This window comes from Hypanus sabinus, chromosome 18 (genome assembly GCF_030144855.1).
Source record: "Hypanus sabinus isolate sHypSab1 chromosome 18, sHypSab1.hap1, whole genome shotgun sequence".
Classification (NCBI taxonomy): Eukaryota; Metazoa; Chordata; class Chondrichthyes; order Myliobatiformes; family Dasyatidae; genus Hypanus; species Hypanus sabinus.
This window is the reverse complement of record NC_082723.1, coordinates 46,586,002-46,605,608: the sequence shown is the minus strand read 5'-3', so window position 1 is coordinate 46,605,608 and position 19,607 is coordinate 46,586,002. Positions and strand designations below refer to the sequence as shown.

Sequence of the window (19,607 nt, the reverse complement as noted above, 5' to 3'; positions counted from 1 at the left end):
ATCTGCACATGCTGGAAACGCAAAGGCACACACAAAAAATGTTGCAGGAACTCATTAGGCCAGGCAGCATCTGTGGAAAAGAGTAAGCTGTTGACGTTTTGGGCAGAGACCCTTCACCATTCACATTAAACCACCTCAGTTATGGGTTAAAATACCACATGCAGATTATGCTTGTGGAGTATTCCATTCAGTGATATGTCAGTAGACACATGATATTAAATGCTGTGTGATGTTTTTCTTCTGTAGATTATGGATATGTGTTTAAATTGCTTACCAGCAAGGCTTGATAGCTAATCCATGTACTGAAGCAACACACAGAAAATGCAGGAGGAACTCAGTAGGCCAGGCAGCATCTATGAAAAATAAGACTCTTATGAAGGGTCTTAGTCCAAAATGTCTGTTTACTCTTTCCCATAGATGCTGCCTGGCTTGCTGAGTTCCTCCAGCGTGTTGTGAGCATTGCTTGGATTTACAGCATCTGCCAATTTTCTCTTGTTTGCCATGCACTGAAGATGGTTCTGTTTGATAGCCAGACTTTAACAGATTGTTGGAACAATTTAGAGTGCATCGTGATGTGAAAAATATAGGTGAGTTTGCCACAATATAAGCAACTTATTTTGAGTAAGGTCAAAATTCTGAAAATCCACTGTCAGACTAAACCATCTGTTGAGCATCTGGCTCACCAGATGTTTTTTGCAGTCCCTTTTGGTTCATCTGGTCTCCATCTTCATTTACAGGTTTCCCAGTTCCCGTATTCACTTTCGATTTCCAGACCCTTGGGTCTTGTTTTCCCTTTCCACTCACTGAAGGCTCTGTTCACATGTTCACTTTCAACTCGTCAGGTTCCCTTTTCCCATCCCTTATTTCACTCACCTGCGCTTCCTTTAAATTGATCGGATTCAGTGGAAAAAGTACGATAGTACTGTGCAATGCATAATAAATCATGAATGACTGATGTGTCAGAGTTGTACTGTAATTTGGGGGGGGGGGAGTAATGCAGAGTGAACATATCTCTTACAATTCCTGCCAGTGAAAGTGCTGGATGCAGATTCAATTTCCACATTTAAGAGAAATTTGGATAAATACATTGATGGGAGGTGTATGGAGGGCTGTGGGCTTGGTGCAGGTCAATGAAACTAGGCAGAGTAATAGTTCAGTATGGACTAGATGGGCCAAAGTGCCTGCTTCTGTGCTATAATGCTCTATTTCTCTACGACTCCAACCACCCCACACAATTTGAACCAATTTATCGCACACAGGTCTGCACATTCTGAGTCATATATCTTTAACAAGAAAGCTGATGAAAGGATTATGATCCAAGGAAGTCACTAATGGTGACAAGAGAAAAGGCCTGATGCTAATCTGAGATATTAGATATCCATTGACAATGCATTTTCATCATTTTATATCCTGGGAAGGAACATTCTAACATTTGAATTTTTCTACTCAACACAGTGATACTGCAATTCAACTGGAGAGGAAAGCTTAACGATAAAAATAATCATAGACAAATTTAGAAAGCAAAGATCAATTAGTGAAATCAGAAGTTAGAGATAATGAAAGGATTATCAACCAGATAAGATGATCCTTGTTCCTGCCTAGCTCTCCAAGTCATAACTTCAAAAACATCTTCAAAAGGAATAGAAGCTGATCTTTGAACTTATTTTCAATTTATTGAGATACAGCACAAAATAGGCCCTTTCGGCCCCTCAAGCTGCACCACCCATCAACCTCTGATTTAATCCTAGACTAATCACAGGACAATATACAATAACCAACTAACTTACCAACCTGTACATCTTTGGGTTGTGGGAGGTAACTGGAGCACCCAGGGGAAGCCCACGCAGTCACGGGGAGAACCCCTTACAGGCAGTGGCAGGAATTGAACCCGGATCACTAGTACCGTAAATCATAGTGCTAAGCATTATTCTGCCATGCCAGTTGCTGCCTTCTCACCTACTTCATCTTTGATCAATAGAAAGATGAATTATAAAGAAGAAAGTATTTCCTCCAAGTCATTCAGACAGATTGAACAGATCTACCATGGACATTCAGAGCAATAACTTGTAAAATTCAGAGTAAATCTATCTGTATCATGTCTGGTCATTTTGGCCGTATATCATCCATCTGTAATATTGGCTCACTTTCTTCTTCTCCATCAATATAACCCGATCCATTGTCTCAAAGTAGATAAAGAAGTGTAGTCACCTATGAACTGCCACTATTAACCCATCTAAGGTGACAGCAATTCCCACAGGAACTGTAGCCTCACCTTACTGCAGATTTTTTCTATCCATCCATCAACACCTTCTATTTAACTTAAAACAACCATTTTCACTACTCACCCAAAGGGTCTTTAACGTGAAACATTGATTTTCTTTCCCCCTTTCGCAGATGCTGGTTGACCTTCTGGGTGTTTCCAGCAATTTTAGTTCTCATTTGGGACTAAGAGGCATTGTTTTTAGCTAAGGACATCTCGATCCAGTACTGTAGGTTACCTGGTCCAGTAGGGATACCCTCATTTTTAGATCACATGATTGTGGGTTTATTTCTCACAGCTTAAGTTCATAATGTATGTTGATACTGACTAAGCACTGTATACACCTTTTAAATAAGATGTTATTTTACATTAATTGTAGGTGGTTCTATAATCCCATAATTAAGGAAAAGCTCTACTGGAGGCCTGACTAATATTTATTATTCAAACAAAATCTATTAAAGATTATCAGGTAATTTCATCACCATAAAATGGGACCATGCTGAGAACAATTTGGCTTCTTTATTACATACGCTGTAACCATGGTTGCAGCTTTATAGCATTTCATTGGCTACAAAGTGTTATGGGATATCGAGTTAATTACCATTAATTACCCAGCATCAGCATTGTGGGTGTAAGGTCAGGAGAGTGAACCCACTGAAAGCATTTGGACAAGTGGGCACCCTGGACCATGGCCTTAGATCTTGCACCAACCAACTGATGGGGATATTTTTAGCCTCTCCCTGCTTCAATCTGAGATTCCCACCTGCATTAGGAAGACCACTATTATCACAGTATCTCAGAGAAACCAGGGTATGTGCCCTAATAACGATTGCTCTGTAGCTCTGACATCCACAATAATGAAGTACTTTGAGAAGCTGGCCATGGCATGTATTAACTCTAAGCTCCCAGGCAACCACAACCCACTGCAGTTTACCTACCTCTGATACAGGTCTAATCAGATGCCATCTCCTTGAGCCTATGTTTATCTCTAGAGCATCCTGACAGTAAAGACACCTTTGTTAGGATATTGCTTATTGACTACAACTCTTCCTTCAGTACTATAACCCAAGCAAGTTCACCTCCAAACTCTTAGACCTAGAATGCAACAGCTCCCTTTGCAACTGGATCCTCAGCTTCCTGGCTAACAGATGCCTCCATAAGCATAGGCAACATCACTACCACCAGAATTGTGCTCAGGACTGGTGCTCCACAAGGCTGCATCTTTAGCCCCCTACCTCCTATACACTCATGAATACATGGCAGATCCCGCTGTAATTCCATTTACAAGTTTGCAGATGATACCATTGTAGTGTCTCATGTAACAATAAGTTGGAGTACAGGATGGAGATCGGGAGCCTTGTGACATGATGTCAAAATAACAACATCTCCTTCAATGAAAGCATATCAAAAGAGCTGCTCATTGGCCTCACGAGGGTGTGGTAAGTGTGATCCTATTTACATCAAAAGTCCTGAAGTTGAGAGAGTTGAAAGCTTCAAATTCTGAGTAGGGAACATCACCAATCGGCTGTCGTATGGTCCAACCATGTTGACATCAGAGCCAAGGAAGCTCACAGACACCTCTACTTCTTCAAGAGTTGAAAGAAATTTGGCGTGTCTCCTTGTCCCTCACCAAATTTTATTGATGTATCATACAAAGCATCTTGTCTGAAAGCGTCATGATTTGATGTGGTAATTGCTCTGCCTGTGACGGAAAGAAACTACAGTGAATTGTGGACACAGCTCAGTACGTTATGGAAGTCAGCCTCTCCTCCCTGGACTCTGACTACATTTCTTGCCACAGTCAGTAATAAATATATTCAGTGGCCACTTTTATCTAATAAAGTGGCCACTAAGTCTACATTGATGATGCAGCCCATCCACTTCAAGGTTCAACATGTTGTGCATCCGGAAATGTTCTTCTGCACTCCGCCATTTAATGCATGTTTAGGTGAGTTACTGTCTGCTTGAACCAGTCTGGACATTTTCCTCTGACCTCACTCATTAACAAGGCTTTTCACACAGAGAACTGCCACTCACTGTATGATATTGTTTCTTGAACCATTCTCTGTAAATCCTAGAGATTATTGTGCTTGAAAATACCAGGATATGAAAAGGCTCTAAGATACTCAAGCCATCCTGTCTGTTACCAATAATCATTCCACAGTCAAAGTAATTTAGATCACATTTCTTCCCACTCTGATAATCAGGCTGACCAACAACTGAACCTCTTGAACATGTCTGCATGTTTCTATGCTCGAAGTTGCTGTCACATGATTGGCTGATTAGATATTTGCATTAACAAACTGGTGTACGTGTGTACCTAATAAAGTGGCTACTCAATGTAGATCCCTATGAATGGTACGTTAAGAGTTTACACAATATCTTGGTACATGTGACAATCATAAAGGAATTCACTTATTTACATAAATCCAGTCCTCACTTCCTTAAGTCTAACATGTGATGGTGAACCTGTATCACAGCAAGAAATTGATCGCAAATGATTTCATCAAGTAGGCTTCAGCACTTACTGAATCATCATTGATAACCATGGATGATGTTAGTGGTCAGGCTAACTAATAATGCATCAATAGAATGTAGACATCTTTGTAAATATGGCCATTTGCTTAACAGCAGATAGACTATTAATCTACTGAAATCCATTCAATAAGTGTCATTCTTCACCTTTGGGTTTGTACAGCTAAATTATGCTAATTCCTTAATGAGCAATGGAAGCAATTGACAGCTGTGTGAAGACGGCAAGATGCTATCAGTGGGTCATGCTATAGATTGTACTGTAATGCTGAGGCACTGCTGTCCACACATATTGCAATTTATCTGCTTCTAAGAGAAGGGATTTGTGCCAGTAAAATGACTGACCATCACGCATTGACTGCTGACTGACTGACAGACATTGACTGTTGCATTGGATAGAAGTAGTTCAGCTGAATTTTGTAATGGGTTCAGCATATTTGGACATAATGTGAATAAACAGGCAAGTAAATAACTAAGCTGTTAGGAATGAGGAAGTCAATCAGTTTGTAAATAGCAACAATTCTTTCTACTAATTTGGTGATTGTTATTCCATGGGTTCAATTTTTCAGTAAGTTAGTTTAAATTGCCTATTATTATTTAACGATTGCTTCAAGTAATCTACCAGTCCTTCCATTACATCGCATCAGCCTTTTCCATGAAAATATGTGCATGTTTTATTATTTTATTCATGACATCAGTACTCACTGATGATGAGAATGCAGCACGTCCAAGTCAAACACATTTGAGCTGACAGAGGTGGAATAAGGAGAAAGCATGTGGAGATATTGTTGGGTTGTGCGAGGCAGTATATAAATGCCATTCTTCCTCTTTACATTAATTAATGTCTAACCCTTTGTTCTATTTGATTATTTCTCTCACAGCCAAATCTCCAGCTTGCAAAAGATGAAACTCAAATTCATCACAGTGTGCTGTACTAACTCATACCGTTTATTAACTTCAATAGTCTTTTAAACAAAAACTAATCTTGATCTATTTGACATTTTAATCTACACTCAGTGGCAACTTTATTAGGTACCTCCAGTAAAAATACCTTTGAGTGTACATTTGTTGTCTCTACTGCTATAGCCCATCCATTTCAAGGTTTGATGTGATACACTTTCTGTGATGCTATTCTGCACACCACTGTTGTAATATATGGTTATTTGAGTTACTGTCACCTTGGCTGATTAGATATTTGCATTAGCTAGCAGGTGTACCTAGTAAAGTGGCCACTGAGTGTATATGTGACGTCACTCAACTTCTATCGCTTGATTTAACTCTTCCTCCTCCAATTTCTTGGATATATTCCTTCATGATTTATTCTCTTTTATCTAATTATTCTCTTCTTCAGAGGAAATCTCTTCATTCAGTCCTTCTTTTTTGAAATAAACTCCCAGTTAAGTATGTGATTGCACTGAAGAGAGTACAGAGGGGATAAACAAGAATGTGGCCTGGGTTATAATGTAGGGAAAGACTGGATAGGTTGAGTTTGGTTTTCTTGGAACAGAGAAGACTCAGGGTGAACCTGATAAAGGAAGACCAGAATTAAGAGAGGCATAGGGTGGAGAGTGAGAGTGACAATCTTTCCCCTTGAGCAGATTTGCCTATAATCAGAAGGCAGAGGTTCAAGCAAGTGGTAACAGATTTATAGAGGCCTTGAAGAACTTTACACCCACAGGATGGTTGAAATCTGGAATGCACTATCTGGGGGATTGGTGCAAACATGTACTGTGAAAACACTTAAAAAGTAGTTGGATGAGCATTTTAAGTGCTATGATATAGAAGTTTTTTGGATTAGAGTGTTGGGAAATGTATTTTTATAGATAGCCACAATGATATAAGATGAAGTGTCTATTCTATGCTGTATAGCACTGTCTCTTTCTAACTGTGGAAAATAAAAAATGATCCTGCTCCCCTACCTATATATTTTTCCTCTCCTTATTCTCTTTTCGGAGTTGAAAATAAAAGTCTTATTGTTGAATATATGATCTTTTACAATGACGGTTGATACAATGAGAACTTGATTTTTTAATCTCAAGTTATCTATTTAATGAATAAATGAATCATGATAAAAATACATACAGATAAGAAATGACACAGGTTTCTTCTTAAAGCTTTTACAAAACCTCAAAGACTTCTAAGAGGAATTAATGACGAGTACTCTCAAAAACCATGATATGTTTTTTTATCTTTTTTAGTAATCTAAGATATGAAAGAAAAGAGAAACCAAAAGGCATATTAAAAGTGAATGAAGTGCATGATATGGATAAGCATTGAAAACAAATGTGTCCCTGGATTCAAAATTCAATGCATAAGAATTGACTTGAAATTGACATGCATGAATTAATCTAGATTGCATGTTACAACATGGGAAGAAGGTATCGTATATGTACAGATTATATTTCACTACAGCCTAAAGCAAATTCCACGTATCATCCTCCCTCCTTATCATCATCATCTTCTTCAAGTATCATTATCCTCTGGATCCTCTGCTCCACTTTCCTACTTTAAAAAATAATAGTGTATGCTACAACCACTTAGCTTTGCTCCTTGTGTGGAAAGTATTATTTTAACCTTTCTTCTGCATTAATCTACACTTGTACTGCTGCTCTTTTCCAAACAGGAGAAGTTACATTTAGCTTGATATACTTTCAAAACTCTTTATTACTTTAATAAGCACAAATTAGCAACTATTTCTGTTCTTCTGTTTCAGTTTCTTAGATTAAAAAAATATAGATATTCTTTAAGTGATGGGGTGGAGATACATCTCAACCAAAGAAGGTGTAAGGTGCTCGTTCCCTCCACTAGCCTGCAGCTTATTCTTGGGCAAAGTGTACTCCCCTGATCAAGGTCATGTAAAGCCATGGGACAGGTGGTGGATGGTCATATGAGCATGAGCAACAAGTCTTGGGTATGCAACCACTGGCGCCAGGTGGAAATCTCTGAAGAGTAATGACAATAACTGGGGTTATCTATCTTAAAAAGGCACAGCCCCAGAAGAAGGCAATGGCAAACCACTTCTGTAGAAAAATCAGCCAAGAACAATCATAGTTATGGAAAGACCACAATCACCTATGCCATATGACATGGCACATACCGAACAAATGAGATATTCTTGGCAGAGTAGGGCTAATAATTGCAGAAGAAACACAAAGTTAATGCTTTAGATTAATAGCTCTTCTCTGTCTTTGATGGCTATGAAAGAGGACAAATCTCTTCCATTGACAAGGGATCTGCAAGCCTTGCAGGCAATTGCATGGAAGCTGGTTGAACTTGGTAGATGGTTATTGAGAAACTAGACAAAAATGCAACAAAAATTATTAATAGGAATAATAACTGCACAATACTACATGCATATGTTAGTGATTGGTGCAAGTACTCTCACCATCAAGAACAAATGTTGATTAGGCACAGAGGTAACCTGTATTAATGCCATGTACTTCATAGTTTCATTAAAAGTAAGCAGACAATTTGTTGTTTCTCCTTTCCGTGTCTTGTGGAGTACTGGGCAGCAACCTTGCCATTTCTTTTGCATTTTTGTCTGTTTTTTAATGAAGCCGAGTCGTTAGCTCAACACGTAAACCAACACGGATGGAAAGCGTGCAAGGAGCCAGTCGAATTCGAACCCTGGACCTTTCATTCAAAGTCTGGTGCAGATGCCACGACATCACTGACCAACTAAGCGTGTAACTTACACAAAACTATTTCTCCATACATAGGCCCACTGGGTTTCCCTGACAATCTCTGAGCAGACAATCAAAGTAGAAAGATCAAAGCCTGGGAATAGAAATTAACGTGGCTAGGCATTCCTCTTGATCCTGACATAATCTCCACATCTCCGACATAAGGTCATACACTGTGGTGGCAGTTGTTCTCTAGAATTTTCACTATTTCTACATCCAAAATACTCCAATGTTGCTCTATTTCTCATCAGTTCTGCACTGTTGCATTTTAGTATTGTTTGTTCTATCTTAACTGGCTAGCTTGCATCCCCTCTTCACAAAATACAGCTCAAGGTTACAGACAGTATTATCTCATTGCTCTTGATATGGGCCTCCTGTCACTTCTATTGTTTTTTCCAAAGTCAGTTTCATTCAAACCAGTTGCAGATCATGTCAGTTGCTGAGTTCAGGCTACCTCTATTCATCAATGCATGCTTCTCTTAAATCTGTAGTTTTTTTTTCTGGCCAGCAATAAAAGTTTTTTAAAAAGTTTCTTGAAAAGCTCAACTAGTCAGACAGCCTCTGAAGACCAGCTGAATAATCTTTACTGCTTCTGACAGGTTTGTGTGGTTATGGCCCAAGTGCAGAGGGAGCGACACTGAAGTGGATGAGCAGCTCACTGAATTTCAATCAGAACTGTACAGAACAAGAGGAAAAACAATGAACACTAGGCCAACAGGGCCGTTAACTAAAATTCCTAAACTGAAAGCTAATACCGACACTGCATCTTGGAAGCAGTAACAATGCCAAATAAGCCTGCTTCTTTACAACAAAAATCTAAATGGTAGTCTTCTTTCTTGGAATAAAGACAAAGGTAAGCACAGAGCATTGACATTGCTGTGCTTTGGTCAAGACTCGACAACGCAAAAACGAGAAGGAAACTCATTTTCAGAATAGAGCAGGGAACCATCTACCAAGCAAGGAGAGGAGGGGTGGGTGACTGGACTAAGGGTAGAGGGGGAAAAGAAGTAATTGGCTTAAGCTGAGAAATATGGAATACCATGTGAACTTCATTGATGATGGTAGGCGCAGTCTATATGATACTCCGTGGAAAGCCTTCTCCACGACGAATGCTCTCACATAGTGCGGGGCCAAATTGTGGCTCTTGACTTTCAAAGGATGATCTCCAGAAACTCCCTCACCTGTTGGTGGAGCTGATTAACATGTTGGGCATATTGTTTCTGAGTGCATAGTAAAGAAACCCTGGCCTGTGTTCACATGCACTTATTGTGTTGGACCAGCTGTCCAACAGCAGGAACTCCCACCTCATTCTTTTGGTCAAGGAAGTGTAGTGGCTGGATGTGAACTGTGTTCCTCGAGAGGATATTATGTCCATGTTGCCTGAACATGGGCTGAACTATGAGAGTGGAAGTCACATTGAAGGAAGCATAGGGAGGTCAATGAAGTGGGCAGCTTTGGAGAACCGGTCAACAACCCCCAGAATGATAGTGATTCCATCCAGTGGGAGTAGACCAGTGATAAAATCAGCTGAGAGGTGGGAGCTGAACTGATGAGGGTCAGGCAGCAGGCAGAATAGATCCACAGGGGGCAGATGTGATGTATTGTTCTGGGTACGTGGGACAAGCAGAGATGAAGTCATGGAGTTCCTGGAACATAAAGGGCCACCAAAATTGCCTCTTTATAAATTCCACTGTATGTTGAATTCCCAGATGGCAAATCAGACAGGAAGAGTAACCCCATTCTGACACCCTGGGGCACATACTGGTAAGGCAAACAGCTGGTTGTGAGGTTCCCCTAATCAGGACTGAATCGGACTGAAGTCAAGCGATGGAAAAGAAAAACGCAGGTGTGCAGCCGATTATCCACAGGAAAACATTGAGATCTGAGACTACATCAACCTCAACACTGAATATACGGGATGTTACAGCACTGGGGCAGTGGTGAAGCATTCCTTTAGCTCTGAGAACACATGTCCAGAGGAACCCTACTGAAGTCTTTCTGGAGAATGCATTCATTTGGGCCATGATGAAACTGGAGTTTCTGATAAATCAGTGATTAAAATAAAATGTATGAAGTGCCTATGAAGCACATCCCTCGTTTGACTGTACATGGTTTTGGCTAGTCTGTGACTTCCTAAGCTTTACATGGGTCCATTTTGAACACTGGAAGGGATAAGGAAATAGCCCAAGAATGACACCTGGCCCTTGTGGAAATCAAACTTCTCTGGCTTGGGATAAAGGTCATTCTCAAAGAGCAATCTGAGAACCCTCTGGACATGATGGATATATTCCTGATGAGAGCGGGAGTACATAAGAATTTAATCCAAATACAAAAAAAAACAAATTGATTCAACATGTCCCAGAACACACCATTGACCATGGCCTGCAAGACAGCAAAGGCACAGACCAGACCAAGAGGCATCACAAGGTACTCATAGTGGCCATTGGAGGTGTTGAATGCTGTCTTCCACTTTTCCCCTTCACAGATGCAAATCAGCATGTAAATATTCCACGGATCTATCTTGGAGAACATGGTTGTTTCTTGAAGATGTTCAAACACAGGAGCAAGCAGGGGAAGAAGGTCGCAATTCTATGGGATGTAGTTGAGGGGCTAATAATCAATGCAAGGATGGAGGGTGTCATCCTTCTTGCTCACAAAAATAGAAGCCTGGCCTAATGGCGAGATTGACAGAAAAATCCTAAGTCTATTGTCTCCTTCATGCATTCTTCCATGGCCACCATATCAGGAAGAAAGAGGGAAAGGAACTGGCCCTACGGAGGACTAACATGAGGCAAGAGTTCAGTGGTACAGTCATTTAGCCAGCTGGTGCCAGGGAGATGGTCTTCTTCTTATGAAAATCTCAAGGTTAGCATATTCAGACAGAACACTAACAGTTGGCACAGAAGTGGATACTCTGACAGGGCCTTGATCTGGATCCAGACAAGTAGACAATCCTGCCTGTTCCCACTCTTGGAGTGCCTTTAGGGACCCATTTATCTGTGAGATGTGTTGAGACAGCCAAGGAAGACCAGGCCCCAGTAGCAGTTCAGTTGAATCAGCAGGCTAGCCTAGAGAGAATAAATGCCTGAAACTCATGGATCCGGGTCCCACACAACAAGGAAGCTGAAAGCATCACACAGTTAGGGGAAAATGCTTGCAAGGAGAATCAACCCGACAGAATTCCCCTTTGTGCTGATGTGTATTGTCTATTATTGGGCACGTCGGACATGATGGCCAGAAGTGCCCTGGATCACCGCAGTTGAGCCAAAACCTTGTTCCTCCTGAGATAGATGAATGTGCCCTATCTGCATAGGCTCCTCCACAAACTGTTCATGGGGTGATGGAGGAGAGGGTGAAGACAGATGATTATCTAAAGAGTGGGCATTTTTTTCTCTATGCCTGGTTGTCAATTTCAATGGTCGGATTTATCAGGTCATCCATACTGTCCTGGTCGTGATGCAGTGCAACCTCATGCCGAACCCTTGCAATCAGCCCTTGCTAGAAAGCAGTGATAAACCATCTCTCATTCCACACTGTCTCAACTACAAGCATGTGGGACTTTACTGCATAGACCCTCACTTTACCTTTCCATTGGCACAGTCCCAAGGGCTGACTCTTGGCCATGCATTGGAAAATCAAACGCTGTCTTGAACTTAACCATAAATTGTTGCAAGGTCTGTACTATGGGGTAACTTTGCTCTCACTGGGTGTTGAACAGGCTGAGTGGGAGTCCATCTAAGAGATTCACTATGTAAGGCAGTTTACTGAACTGATCCGGAATTGAACCCGGGCCGCTGGTAATGTCAAGTGTTGTGCTAACCCTACCGTTAAGACTTGACAAGGATAGAGGTAGGAAAATGAGCTCACCCTGGGTAATAAAGTTCCTGAAGCTCGAGGGATCACCAGAATATCTGCCTGGTGGAGGAATACTTGGTTCTGAACCAGAAACTGCAGAAAAAAATCAGGCATTAGTGGCTGATGCTGATAAGACTGTTACAGAGCAAAATGTGCAAGATGCTGGGAGTGGAACTGTCCTGGCTGAATGCTGCTGCTACTGAATTGTGGCAGTGAGACTGATAATGGCTGCCACCTGATTCTGTTTGTCAGTAATGAGCTGCTGAACTGCATCAGTGAGAGCAGTAATGGTTGCCACCTGGTTCCGGCTATCTCTGGTGAGGTGTTGAACCATCGCTGTGAATGTTGACATCTGTTCTCACTGTTTAGACTGGGCTTGTAAACAATTGTCGGACTGCACAAGCCATTTCTGTCAACCCAGATTCTATGAACTTCAGCTTCTCCTCCATATGACCAATGAACTTCAGTTTGGTCTGGGCTTGCCGCTCTGCAAGTGGTTGTCAGAGTGCGTGAACCACTTCTGTCAACCCAGCCTCTTCTGACCTTAGTCCCTTGCTGACCTGCCCATTAAAATACAGGGCCGAGATCAGCTGTTCTCTCTCCACTGCGTCCACTTTAGTTGGTTGAGTCTTTCTGACAAGAGTGTGCGGTTAAGGCCCAAGTGTAGAGGGAGAGGCACTGAAGTGGATGAACAGTTCTCTGAAGTTTAATAAGCACTGTGCAGAACAAAAGAAACAATAATAAATGCTAGGCCAACAGGACTATTAAGTAAAATTCTCAACCTGAATGCTAACACTGGCACTGCCGCTCAGGAGCAATAACTTATAATGAAATAAATATCACTCCTTTACAGCATCAATCAAAATGCTCATTTTCTTTCCCAGAACAAGCACATGGTAAGCAGGGAGCATTAACATTGCTGTGCATTGGCCAAGACCCGACAAGACTGAAATGAGAGGAAGGGAGTTAAATACAAACACAGTGAAACATTAATTGACTGGAACTTGCAAACTTACAAGTGTTTTTGCCAATCTCATTTGGCAGCCTGTCTGCTTGGGCTCCCAGACTCAGCTGCAGAGTCCGTGGTTGTGACAGTTTTGTGTCAAAGATTTTCTTTTGCATGGAAAGGACACAGGGAATTTTTCTGATATTTTTAGATTGTTTTCATATCTTTGACATTTCACTCTCTTTTTCTCTCCACAAATGAAACTGACATCTGAATAATTCCAGCATTTGTTGTTACTTATTTCAGATTTCCAGCATCTGCGATAAAAAGAATAACTGAAAATGCTGGAGAATATCAGCAGTCATGCAGCATCTGCATGGAAACACAAAAAAGAGGTGAATATTCACTTGAAGATTCTTCATTTAGCTTCAGCAGTTTTTTTTTTGATTTTCTTTTCAAGAACTGAATGTTGTGGTCTATACAATTGAGTCTGCGAGTCTTTCAGTTTTTAAATAGAATCCATGTATTTTTGTCACATCAAATAACATTAAGGGAATTGATAGTGATAGGAAAATGAGCCTGTTCAAAACAATAACAATCAGGCATTCGAGAAGTCCTTTCTTCCGAATGAAATGGATCCTGAAATATGCACTACATTTGCAAATACTTCAACAATATGGAAAGCAAGGGATCCTTTGCTTAGCAAAGAGGAACTAAAACATTATTCTTAATGCAACAGAAAATGTTTCAAAATTGAATCTCAAGACTAGACCTGGAAAGAATGTCAGTGAGTATGCTTCTTGCTGAAGGACCTCTTTTAGCAATGCACCAATGACACCTTCTTGTTCAGTGGACTGTGCAGTTGGTTTGTTTAATGGGAAATTCAATCAGTTACACTTAATCTCTCTTGAGACTTGTGTGCGGAATTGTGATGTTAATGAGTGAGCATTGAGGAAGATGAAAGAATGTTGCCTATTCCAAGATATAAATACAGTTTCTGTTTACAATCCTAGAGTAAAACTGAAAAGCTAAGTTACTAAAGGAAACTCCTGAGCATATGAGTGTGGCTGGAGCAACACGTTATATGGACGTAATAGAAGTCAACCACCACATCTACATTACTTTAAAACAATAATATATTTAAAATATCACAAAAAGGGCATGTCTCTTCATCACACAAGTCTAAAGACAAATGCGTGAATCCAAAGCAACTCTAGCATGATTTTTCTTCATAAAGAGGAAATTTCACTATGTGGAGGGATGGAGAGGAGGCCCACACTTTATAACTAGTGTGAGCAATGGAACAAGAACATAACAGTGGAAACACTCAGTGGGTCAAGTGGCACCACAGGGTGAGAAATGGCACCATAATTTCAAGTCCAGTTGCATCAGAGAGAGTCGAGAGAACATGAGCGATAAGATGTGGACAAAGTTGTCAAAATAATAATTACTTTAAAACCAGCAACTGGGGGATAAATAATACAGAGATGAAATGAAACAAAGGTGAAAAAATGAAATAAAATGCAACATCTATGAATAAATATGGTGACTTGAAATTTTGCTGTGTCACTTGAGAATTGCTCTTGTAAATCAGCCAGCAACAGTGATGAAAAGCAAAATAACATCATGACAACAATTGCAGTTGAATTGTCACTTTATCAACAATAGATTTTTCAATGTTGAGAAAGGGCATACACATAAGCTCAAAAAAAGCAATTATGTATTTTTACAGGAAAAAAAAGCTCTAGTTTACCCTAGGCTAGAAAGTTGAGGGAAATGGATTGCAACCAGTCAAAAAAAAGGAAAAGTTTAAAGGCAATGCATCTGGAAAAGACTGTTTATCTCAGTTCATTCTAGGTATGGTGGATTACAATGCTCTCTTCTTGCCAGGTCTTAACAATAATATTGACATCTTGATGCCTGTTACTGAAGAAATAAGGATCTTGGAGTTGAGTCAAAGAATAGCAAAAGGCATGTGACTTGTGTCAAAATAATCTGATAAGAAAGCCTTTGCTACTTCACTACAATCAAGCATGTGCTTTGAAACTTGTATGTAATGCTTTGAAATATAGATTGAGAGCTGTAATCAATCAAGAAATTTCAATGTATTTCCATCAGTTACATCAATAAGAGCGAGGAATTAGGCTCATTGAAGAAAAAGTCATTAGGAATCATCTTCAAAGTTAAGAACAGAAAATGTTGGAAAATATTAGTGGGTTAAGCAGCATCTGTGTGGAAAGAGAAAAAAGAAGAGGTAAAGTTTCAGTTGAAGATTCTTCAATAAGCTTCAGCAATATTTTTCTTTATTTGTTTTTCATGCATAGGATATTGTGGTCCATGCAATCACAATTGTGAGTCTTTCGGATCTTAAATATAATCCATGTAATTTTGTCACATTAAATAACATTATGGGAATTGATAATGATTTCACATCAGTCACAGAATTCTTAATTGGAAAATTCCAGTCTTAAGTAAGAAATGCCACCAAATGCTGTATCCAAATGCAAAGCCAGACCATTCTCTTCTTTCAATATTCTCTTCTCTCAAGCAGTTTGAAAAGCTCAAACAAATAAATAGAGGGTTACCTCAAGCGGAGTGGCCTGTGGAAAGCGGCCAGTGAGTGAGTGGGCCTGTGAAGGAGTGGAGATTTGAGGCTTTGACTCAAGAGATTCTGGCAGTTTTGGCAGTTGGACTGTGCAATCAAGTCAATCAAGATTTGAATAGCTCAGCAGAAAGCCATTGATTAGACAATCAAGATTTGGATAGCTCAGATCAGCAGAAAGCAACTGATTGGGCAATCGAGGTCAGGTGGCCAAGCAGTTTGAAAAGCTCAAACAAATAAATAAAGGGTTACCTCAAGCGGAGTGGCCTGTGGAAAGCGGCCAGTGAAGGAGTGGAGATTTGAGGCTTTGACTCGAGAGGCTTTGATGAGAAGAGGCTGAGGACGAGCTTCATTCCAAGTGAGGTAAGGCCGGGTAAGTTCCTTTCAAAGGAGAAAGTTTCAAAAGTTGAGGCAGCTGAGATTGGCCCCTTGGTTTGTTCAAACTGCAGCATGTGGGAAATCAGGGATACTTCCAGTGTCCCTGACGACTATGTGTGCAGGAAGTGTGTCCAACTGCAGCTTCTGGCAGACTGCATTGAGCATCTGGAGCTGCATTTGGTTTTATACTGGTGCATCCATGACGCTGAGAAAGTCGTGAATAGCACGTTCAGTGAGTTGGCCACACCACAGGTAAAGGCTACACAGGCAGAAATGGAAGGTGTGGCCACTAGACAGCGTGGCAGTAGACAGGTAGTGCAGGAGTCCCCTGAGGTCATCTCCCTCCTAAACAGATATACTGTTTTGGATACTGTTGGGGGAGATGGCTCATCAGAGGCAGGCAGCAGCAGCCGAATTCATTGCACCATGGGTGGCTCTGCGGCACAGGAGGGAAGGAAAAGGAGTGGGAGAGCTATAGTGATAGGGGATTTGATTGTAAGGGGAATAGATAGGCATTTCTGCGGCCGCAAAAGAGTCTCCAGGATGATATGTTGCCTTCCTGGTGCAAGGGTCAAGGATGTCTCTGGGCAGCTGCAGGACATTCTGGAATGGGAGGGTGAACAGCCAGTGTTCGTGGTGCACATAGGTACCAACGATATAGGTAAAAAACGGGATGAGGTCCTACAAGGTGAATTTAGGGAGTTAGGAGATAAACTAAAAAGTAGGACCACAAATGTAATAATTTCTGGATTACCACCAGTGCCACATGCTAGTCAGAGTAGAAATAGGAGGATATTTCAGATGACTACTTGGCTTGAAAAATGGTGCAAAGGGGAGGGATTCAAATTTCTGAATTTCTGCTGCATTGGAACCAGTTCTGGGGGAGGTGGGACCGGTATTAACAGGACGGTCTGCACCTGGGCTGGACTGGAACCAATGTCCTAGAGAGAGCGTTTGCTACTGCTGTTCAGGAGGCTTTAAACTAATGTGGCAGGGGGGTGGGAACAAGTGCGGAGAGACAGAGGGGTGTAAAATGAGGGTAGAAGCAAAAAGTAGTAAGGTGAAAAGTAAAAGTGGCAGACAGGCAAATCCAGGGCAAAAAGCAAAAAGAGCCACTTTTCAACATAATTGTATAAGGACTAAGAGTGTTGTAAAAACAAGCCTGAAGGCTTTGTGTGTCAATGCGAGGAGCATTCATAACAAGGTGGATGAATTGAATATGCAGATAGTTATTAATGAATATGATATAGCTGGGATCACAGAGACATGGCTCCAGGGTGACCAAGGATGGAAGTTCAACATCCAGGGATATTCAATATTCAGGAGGGATAGACAGGAAAGAAAAGGAGGTGGGGTAGCATAGCTGGTTAGGGAGGAGATTAACGCAATAGAAAGGAAGGACATTAGCCTGGAGGATGTGGAATCGATATGGGTAGAGCTGCATAACACTAAGGGGCAGAAAACTCTGGTGGGAGTTGTGTACAAGCCACCTAACAATAGTAGTGAGGTTGGGGATGGCATTAAACAGGAAATTAGAAATGCATGCAATAAAGGAACAGTAGTTATAATGGGTGACTTCAATCTACATATAGATTGGATGAACCAAATTGGTAAGGGTGCTGAGGAAGAGGATTTCTTGGAATGTATGCGGGATGGTTTTCTGAACCAACATGTCGAGGAACCAACTAGAGAGCAGGCCATTCTAGATTGGGTATTGAGCAATGAGGAAGGGTTAATTAGCAATCTTGTCGTGTGAGGCCCCTTGGGTAAGAGTGACCATAATATGGTGGAATTCTTCATTAAGATGGAGAGTGACAGTTAATTCAGAAACAAACATTCTGAACTTAAAGAAGGGTAACTTTGAAGGTATGAGACGTGAATTAGCTAAGATAGACTGGCAAATGATACTTAAAGGGTTGATGGTGGATATGCAACGGCAAGCATTTAAAGTTCGCATGGATGAACTACAACAATTGTTCATCCCAGTTTGGCAAAAGAATAAACCAGGGAAGGAAGTGCACCCATGGCTGACAAGGGAAATTAGAGGTAGTATCAAGTCCAAAGAAGAAACATATAAATTAGCAAAAAAAAGCAGCACTCCTGAGGACTGGGAGAAATTCAGAGACCAGCAGAGGAGGACAAAGGGCTTAATTAGGAAAGGGAAAAAAGATTGAGAGAAAGCTGGCAGGGAACATAAAAACTGACTGTAAAAGCTTTTATAGATACGTGAAAAGAAAAAGACTGGTCAAGACAAATGTAGGTCCTTTACAGTCAGAAACAAGTGAATTGATCATAGAGAACAAAGACATGGCAGACCAATTGAATAACTAGTTTGGTTCTGTCTTCACGAAGGAGGACATAAATAATCTTACGGAAATGGTAAGGGGCCGAGGATCTAGTGAGATGGAGGAACTGAGGGAAATACATGTTAGTAGGGAAGTGGTGTTAGGTAAATTGAAGGGATTAAAGGCAGATAAATCCCCAGGGCCAAATGGTCTGCATCCCAGAGTGCTTCAGGAAGTAGCCCAAGAAATAGTGGATGCATTGGTGATAATTTTTCAAAACTCCTTAGATACTGGATTAGTTCCTGAGGTTTGGAGGGCGGCTAATGTAACCCCACATTTTAAAAAAGGAGGGAGAGAGAAACTGGGGAATTATAGACCGGTTAGTCTGACATTGGTGGTGGGGAAAATGCTAGAGTCGGTTATCAAAGATGTGATAACAGCACATTTGGAAAGAGGTGAAATCATCGAGCAAAGTCAGCATGGATTTGTGAAAGGAAAATCATGTCTGACGAATCTTATAGAATTTTTGAAGATGTAACTAGTAGAATGGATAGGGGAGAGCCAGTGGATGTGGTATATTTAGATTTTCAAAAGGCTTTTGACAAGGTCCCACGCAGGAGATTAGTGTGCAAACTTAAAGCACATGGTATTGGGGGTATGGCATTGATGTGGACAGAGAATTGGTTGGCAGACAGGAAGCAAAGACTGGGAGTAAATGGGACCTTTAAAGAATGGCAGGCAGTGACTAGTGGGGTACTGCAAGGCTCAGTGCTGGGACCCCAGTTGTTTACAATATATATTAATGATTTAGACGAGAGAATTAAATGCAGCATCTTCAAGTGTACAGATGACACAAAGCTGGGTGGTGGTGTTAGCTGTGAGGAGGATGCTAAGAGGATGCAGGGTGACTTGGATAGGTTAGGTGAGTGGGCAAATTCATGGCAGATGCAATTTAATGTGGATAAATGTGAGGTTATCCACTTTGGTTGCAAGAACAAGAAAACAGATTATTATCTGAACAGTGGTCAATTAGGAAAAGGGGAGGTGCAACGAGACCTGGGTGTCA

General features: G+C 40.9%; 1 long non-coding RNA gene across 1 annotated transcript in view; it reads left to right on the top strand.

The window, feature by feature from the left end:
• LOC132407571 (uncharacterized) overlaps positions 1–19,607 on the top strand; it is a 111,781-nt gene that overhangs the window by 19,003 nt on the left and 73,171 nt on the right. Inside the window, exon 4 of the long non-coding RNA XR_009516516.1 lies at positions 13,583–13,671. This is a non-coding gene — a long non-coding RNA (uncharacterized LOC132407571). The remainder of the gene's footprint in view (positions 1–13,582; positions 13,672–19,607) is intronic.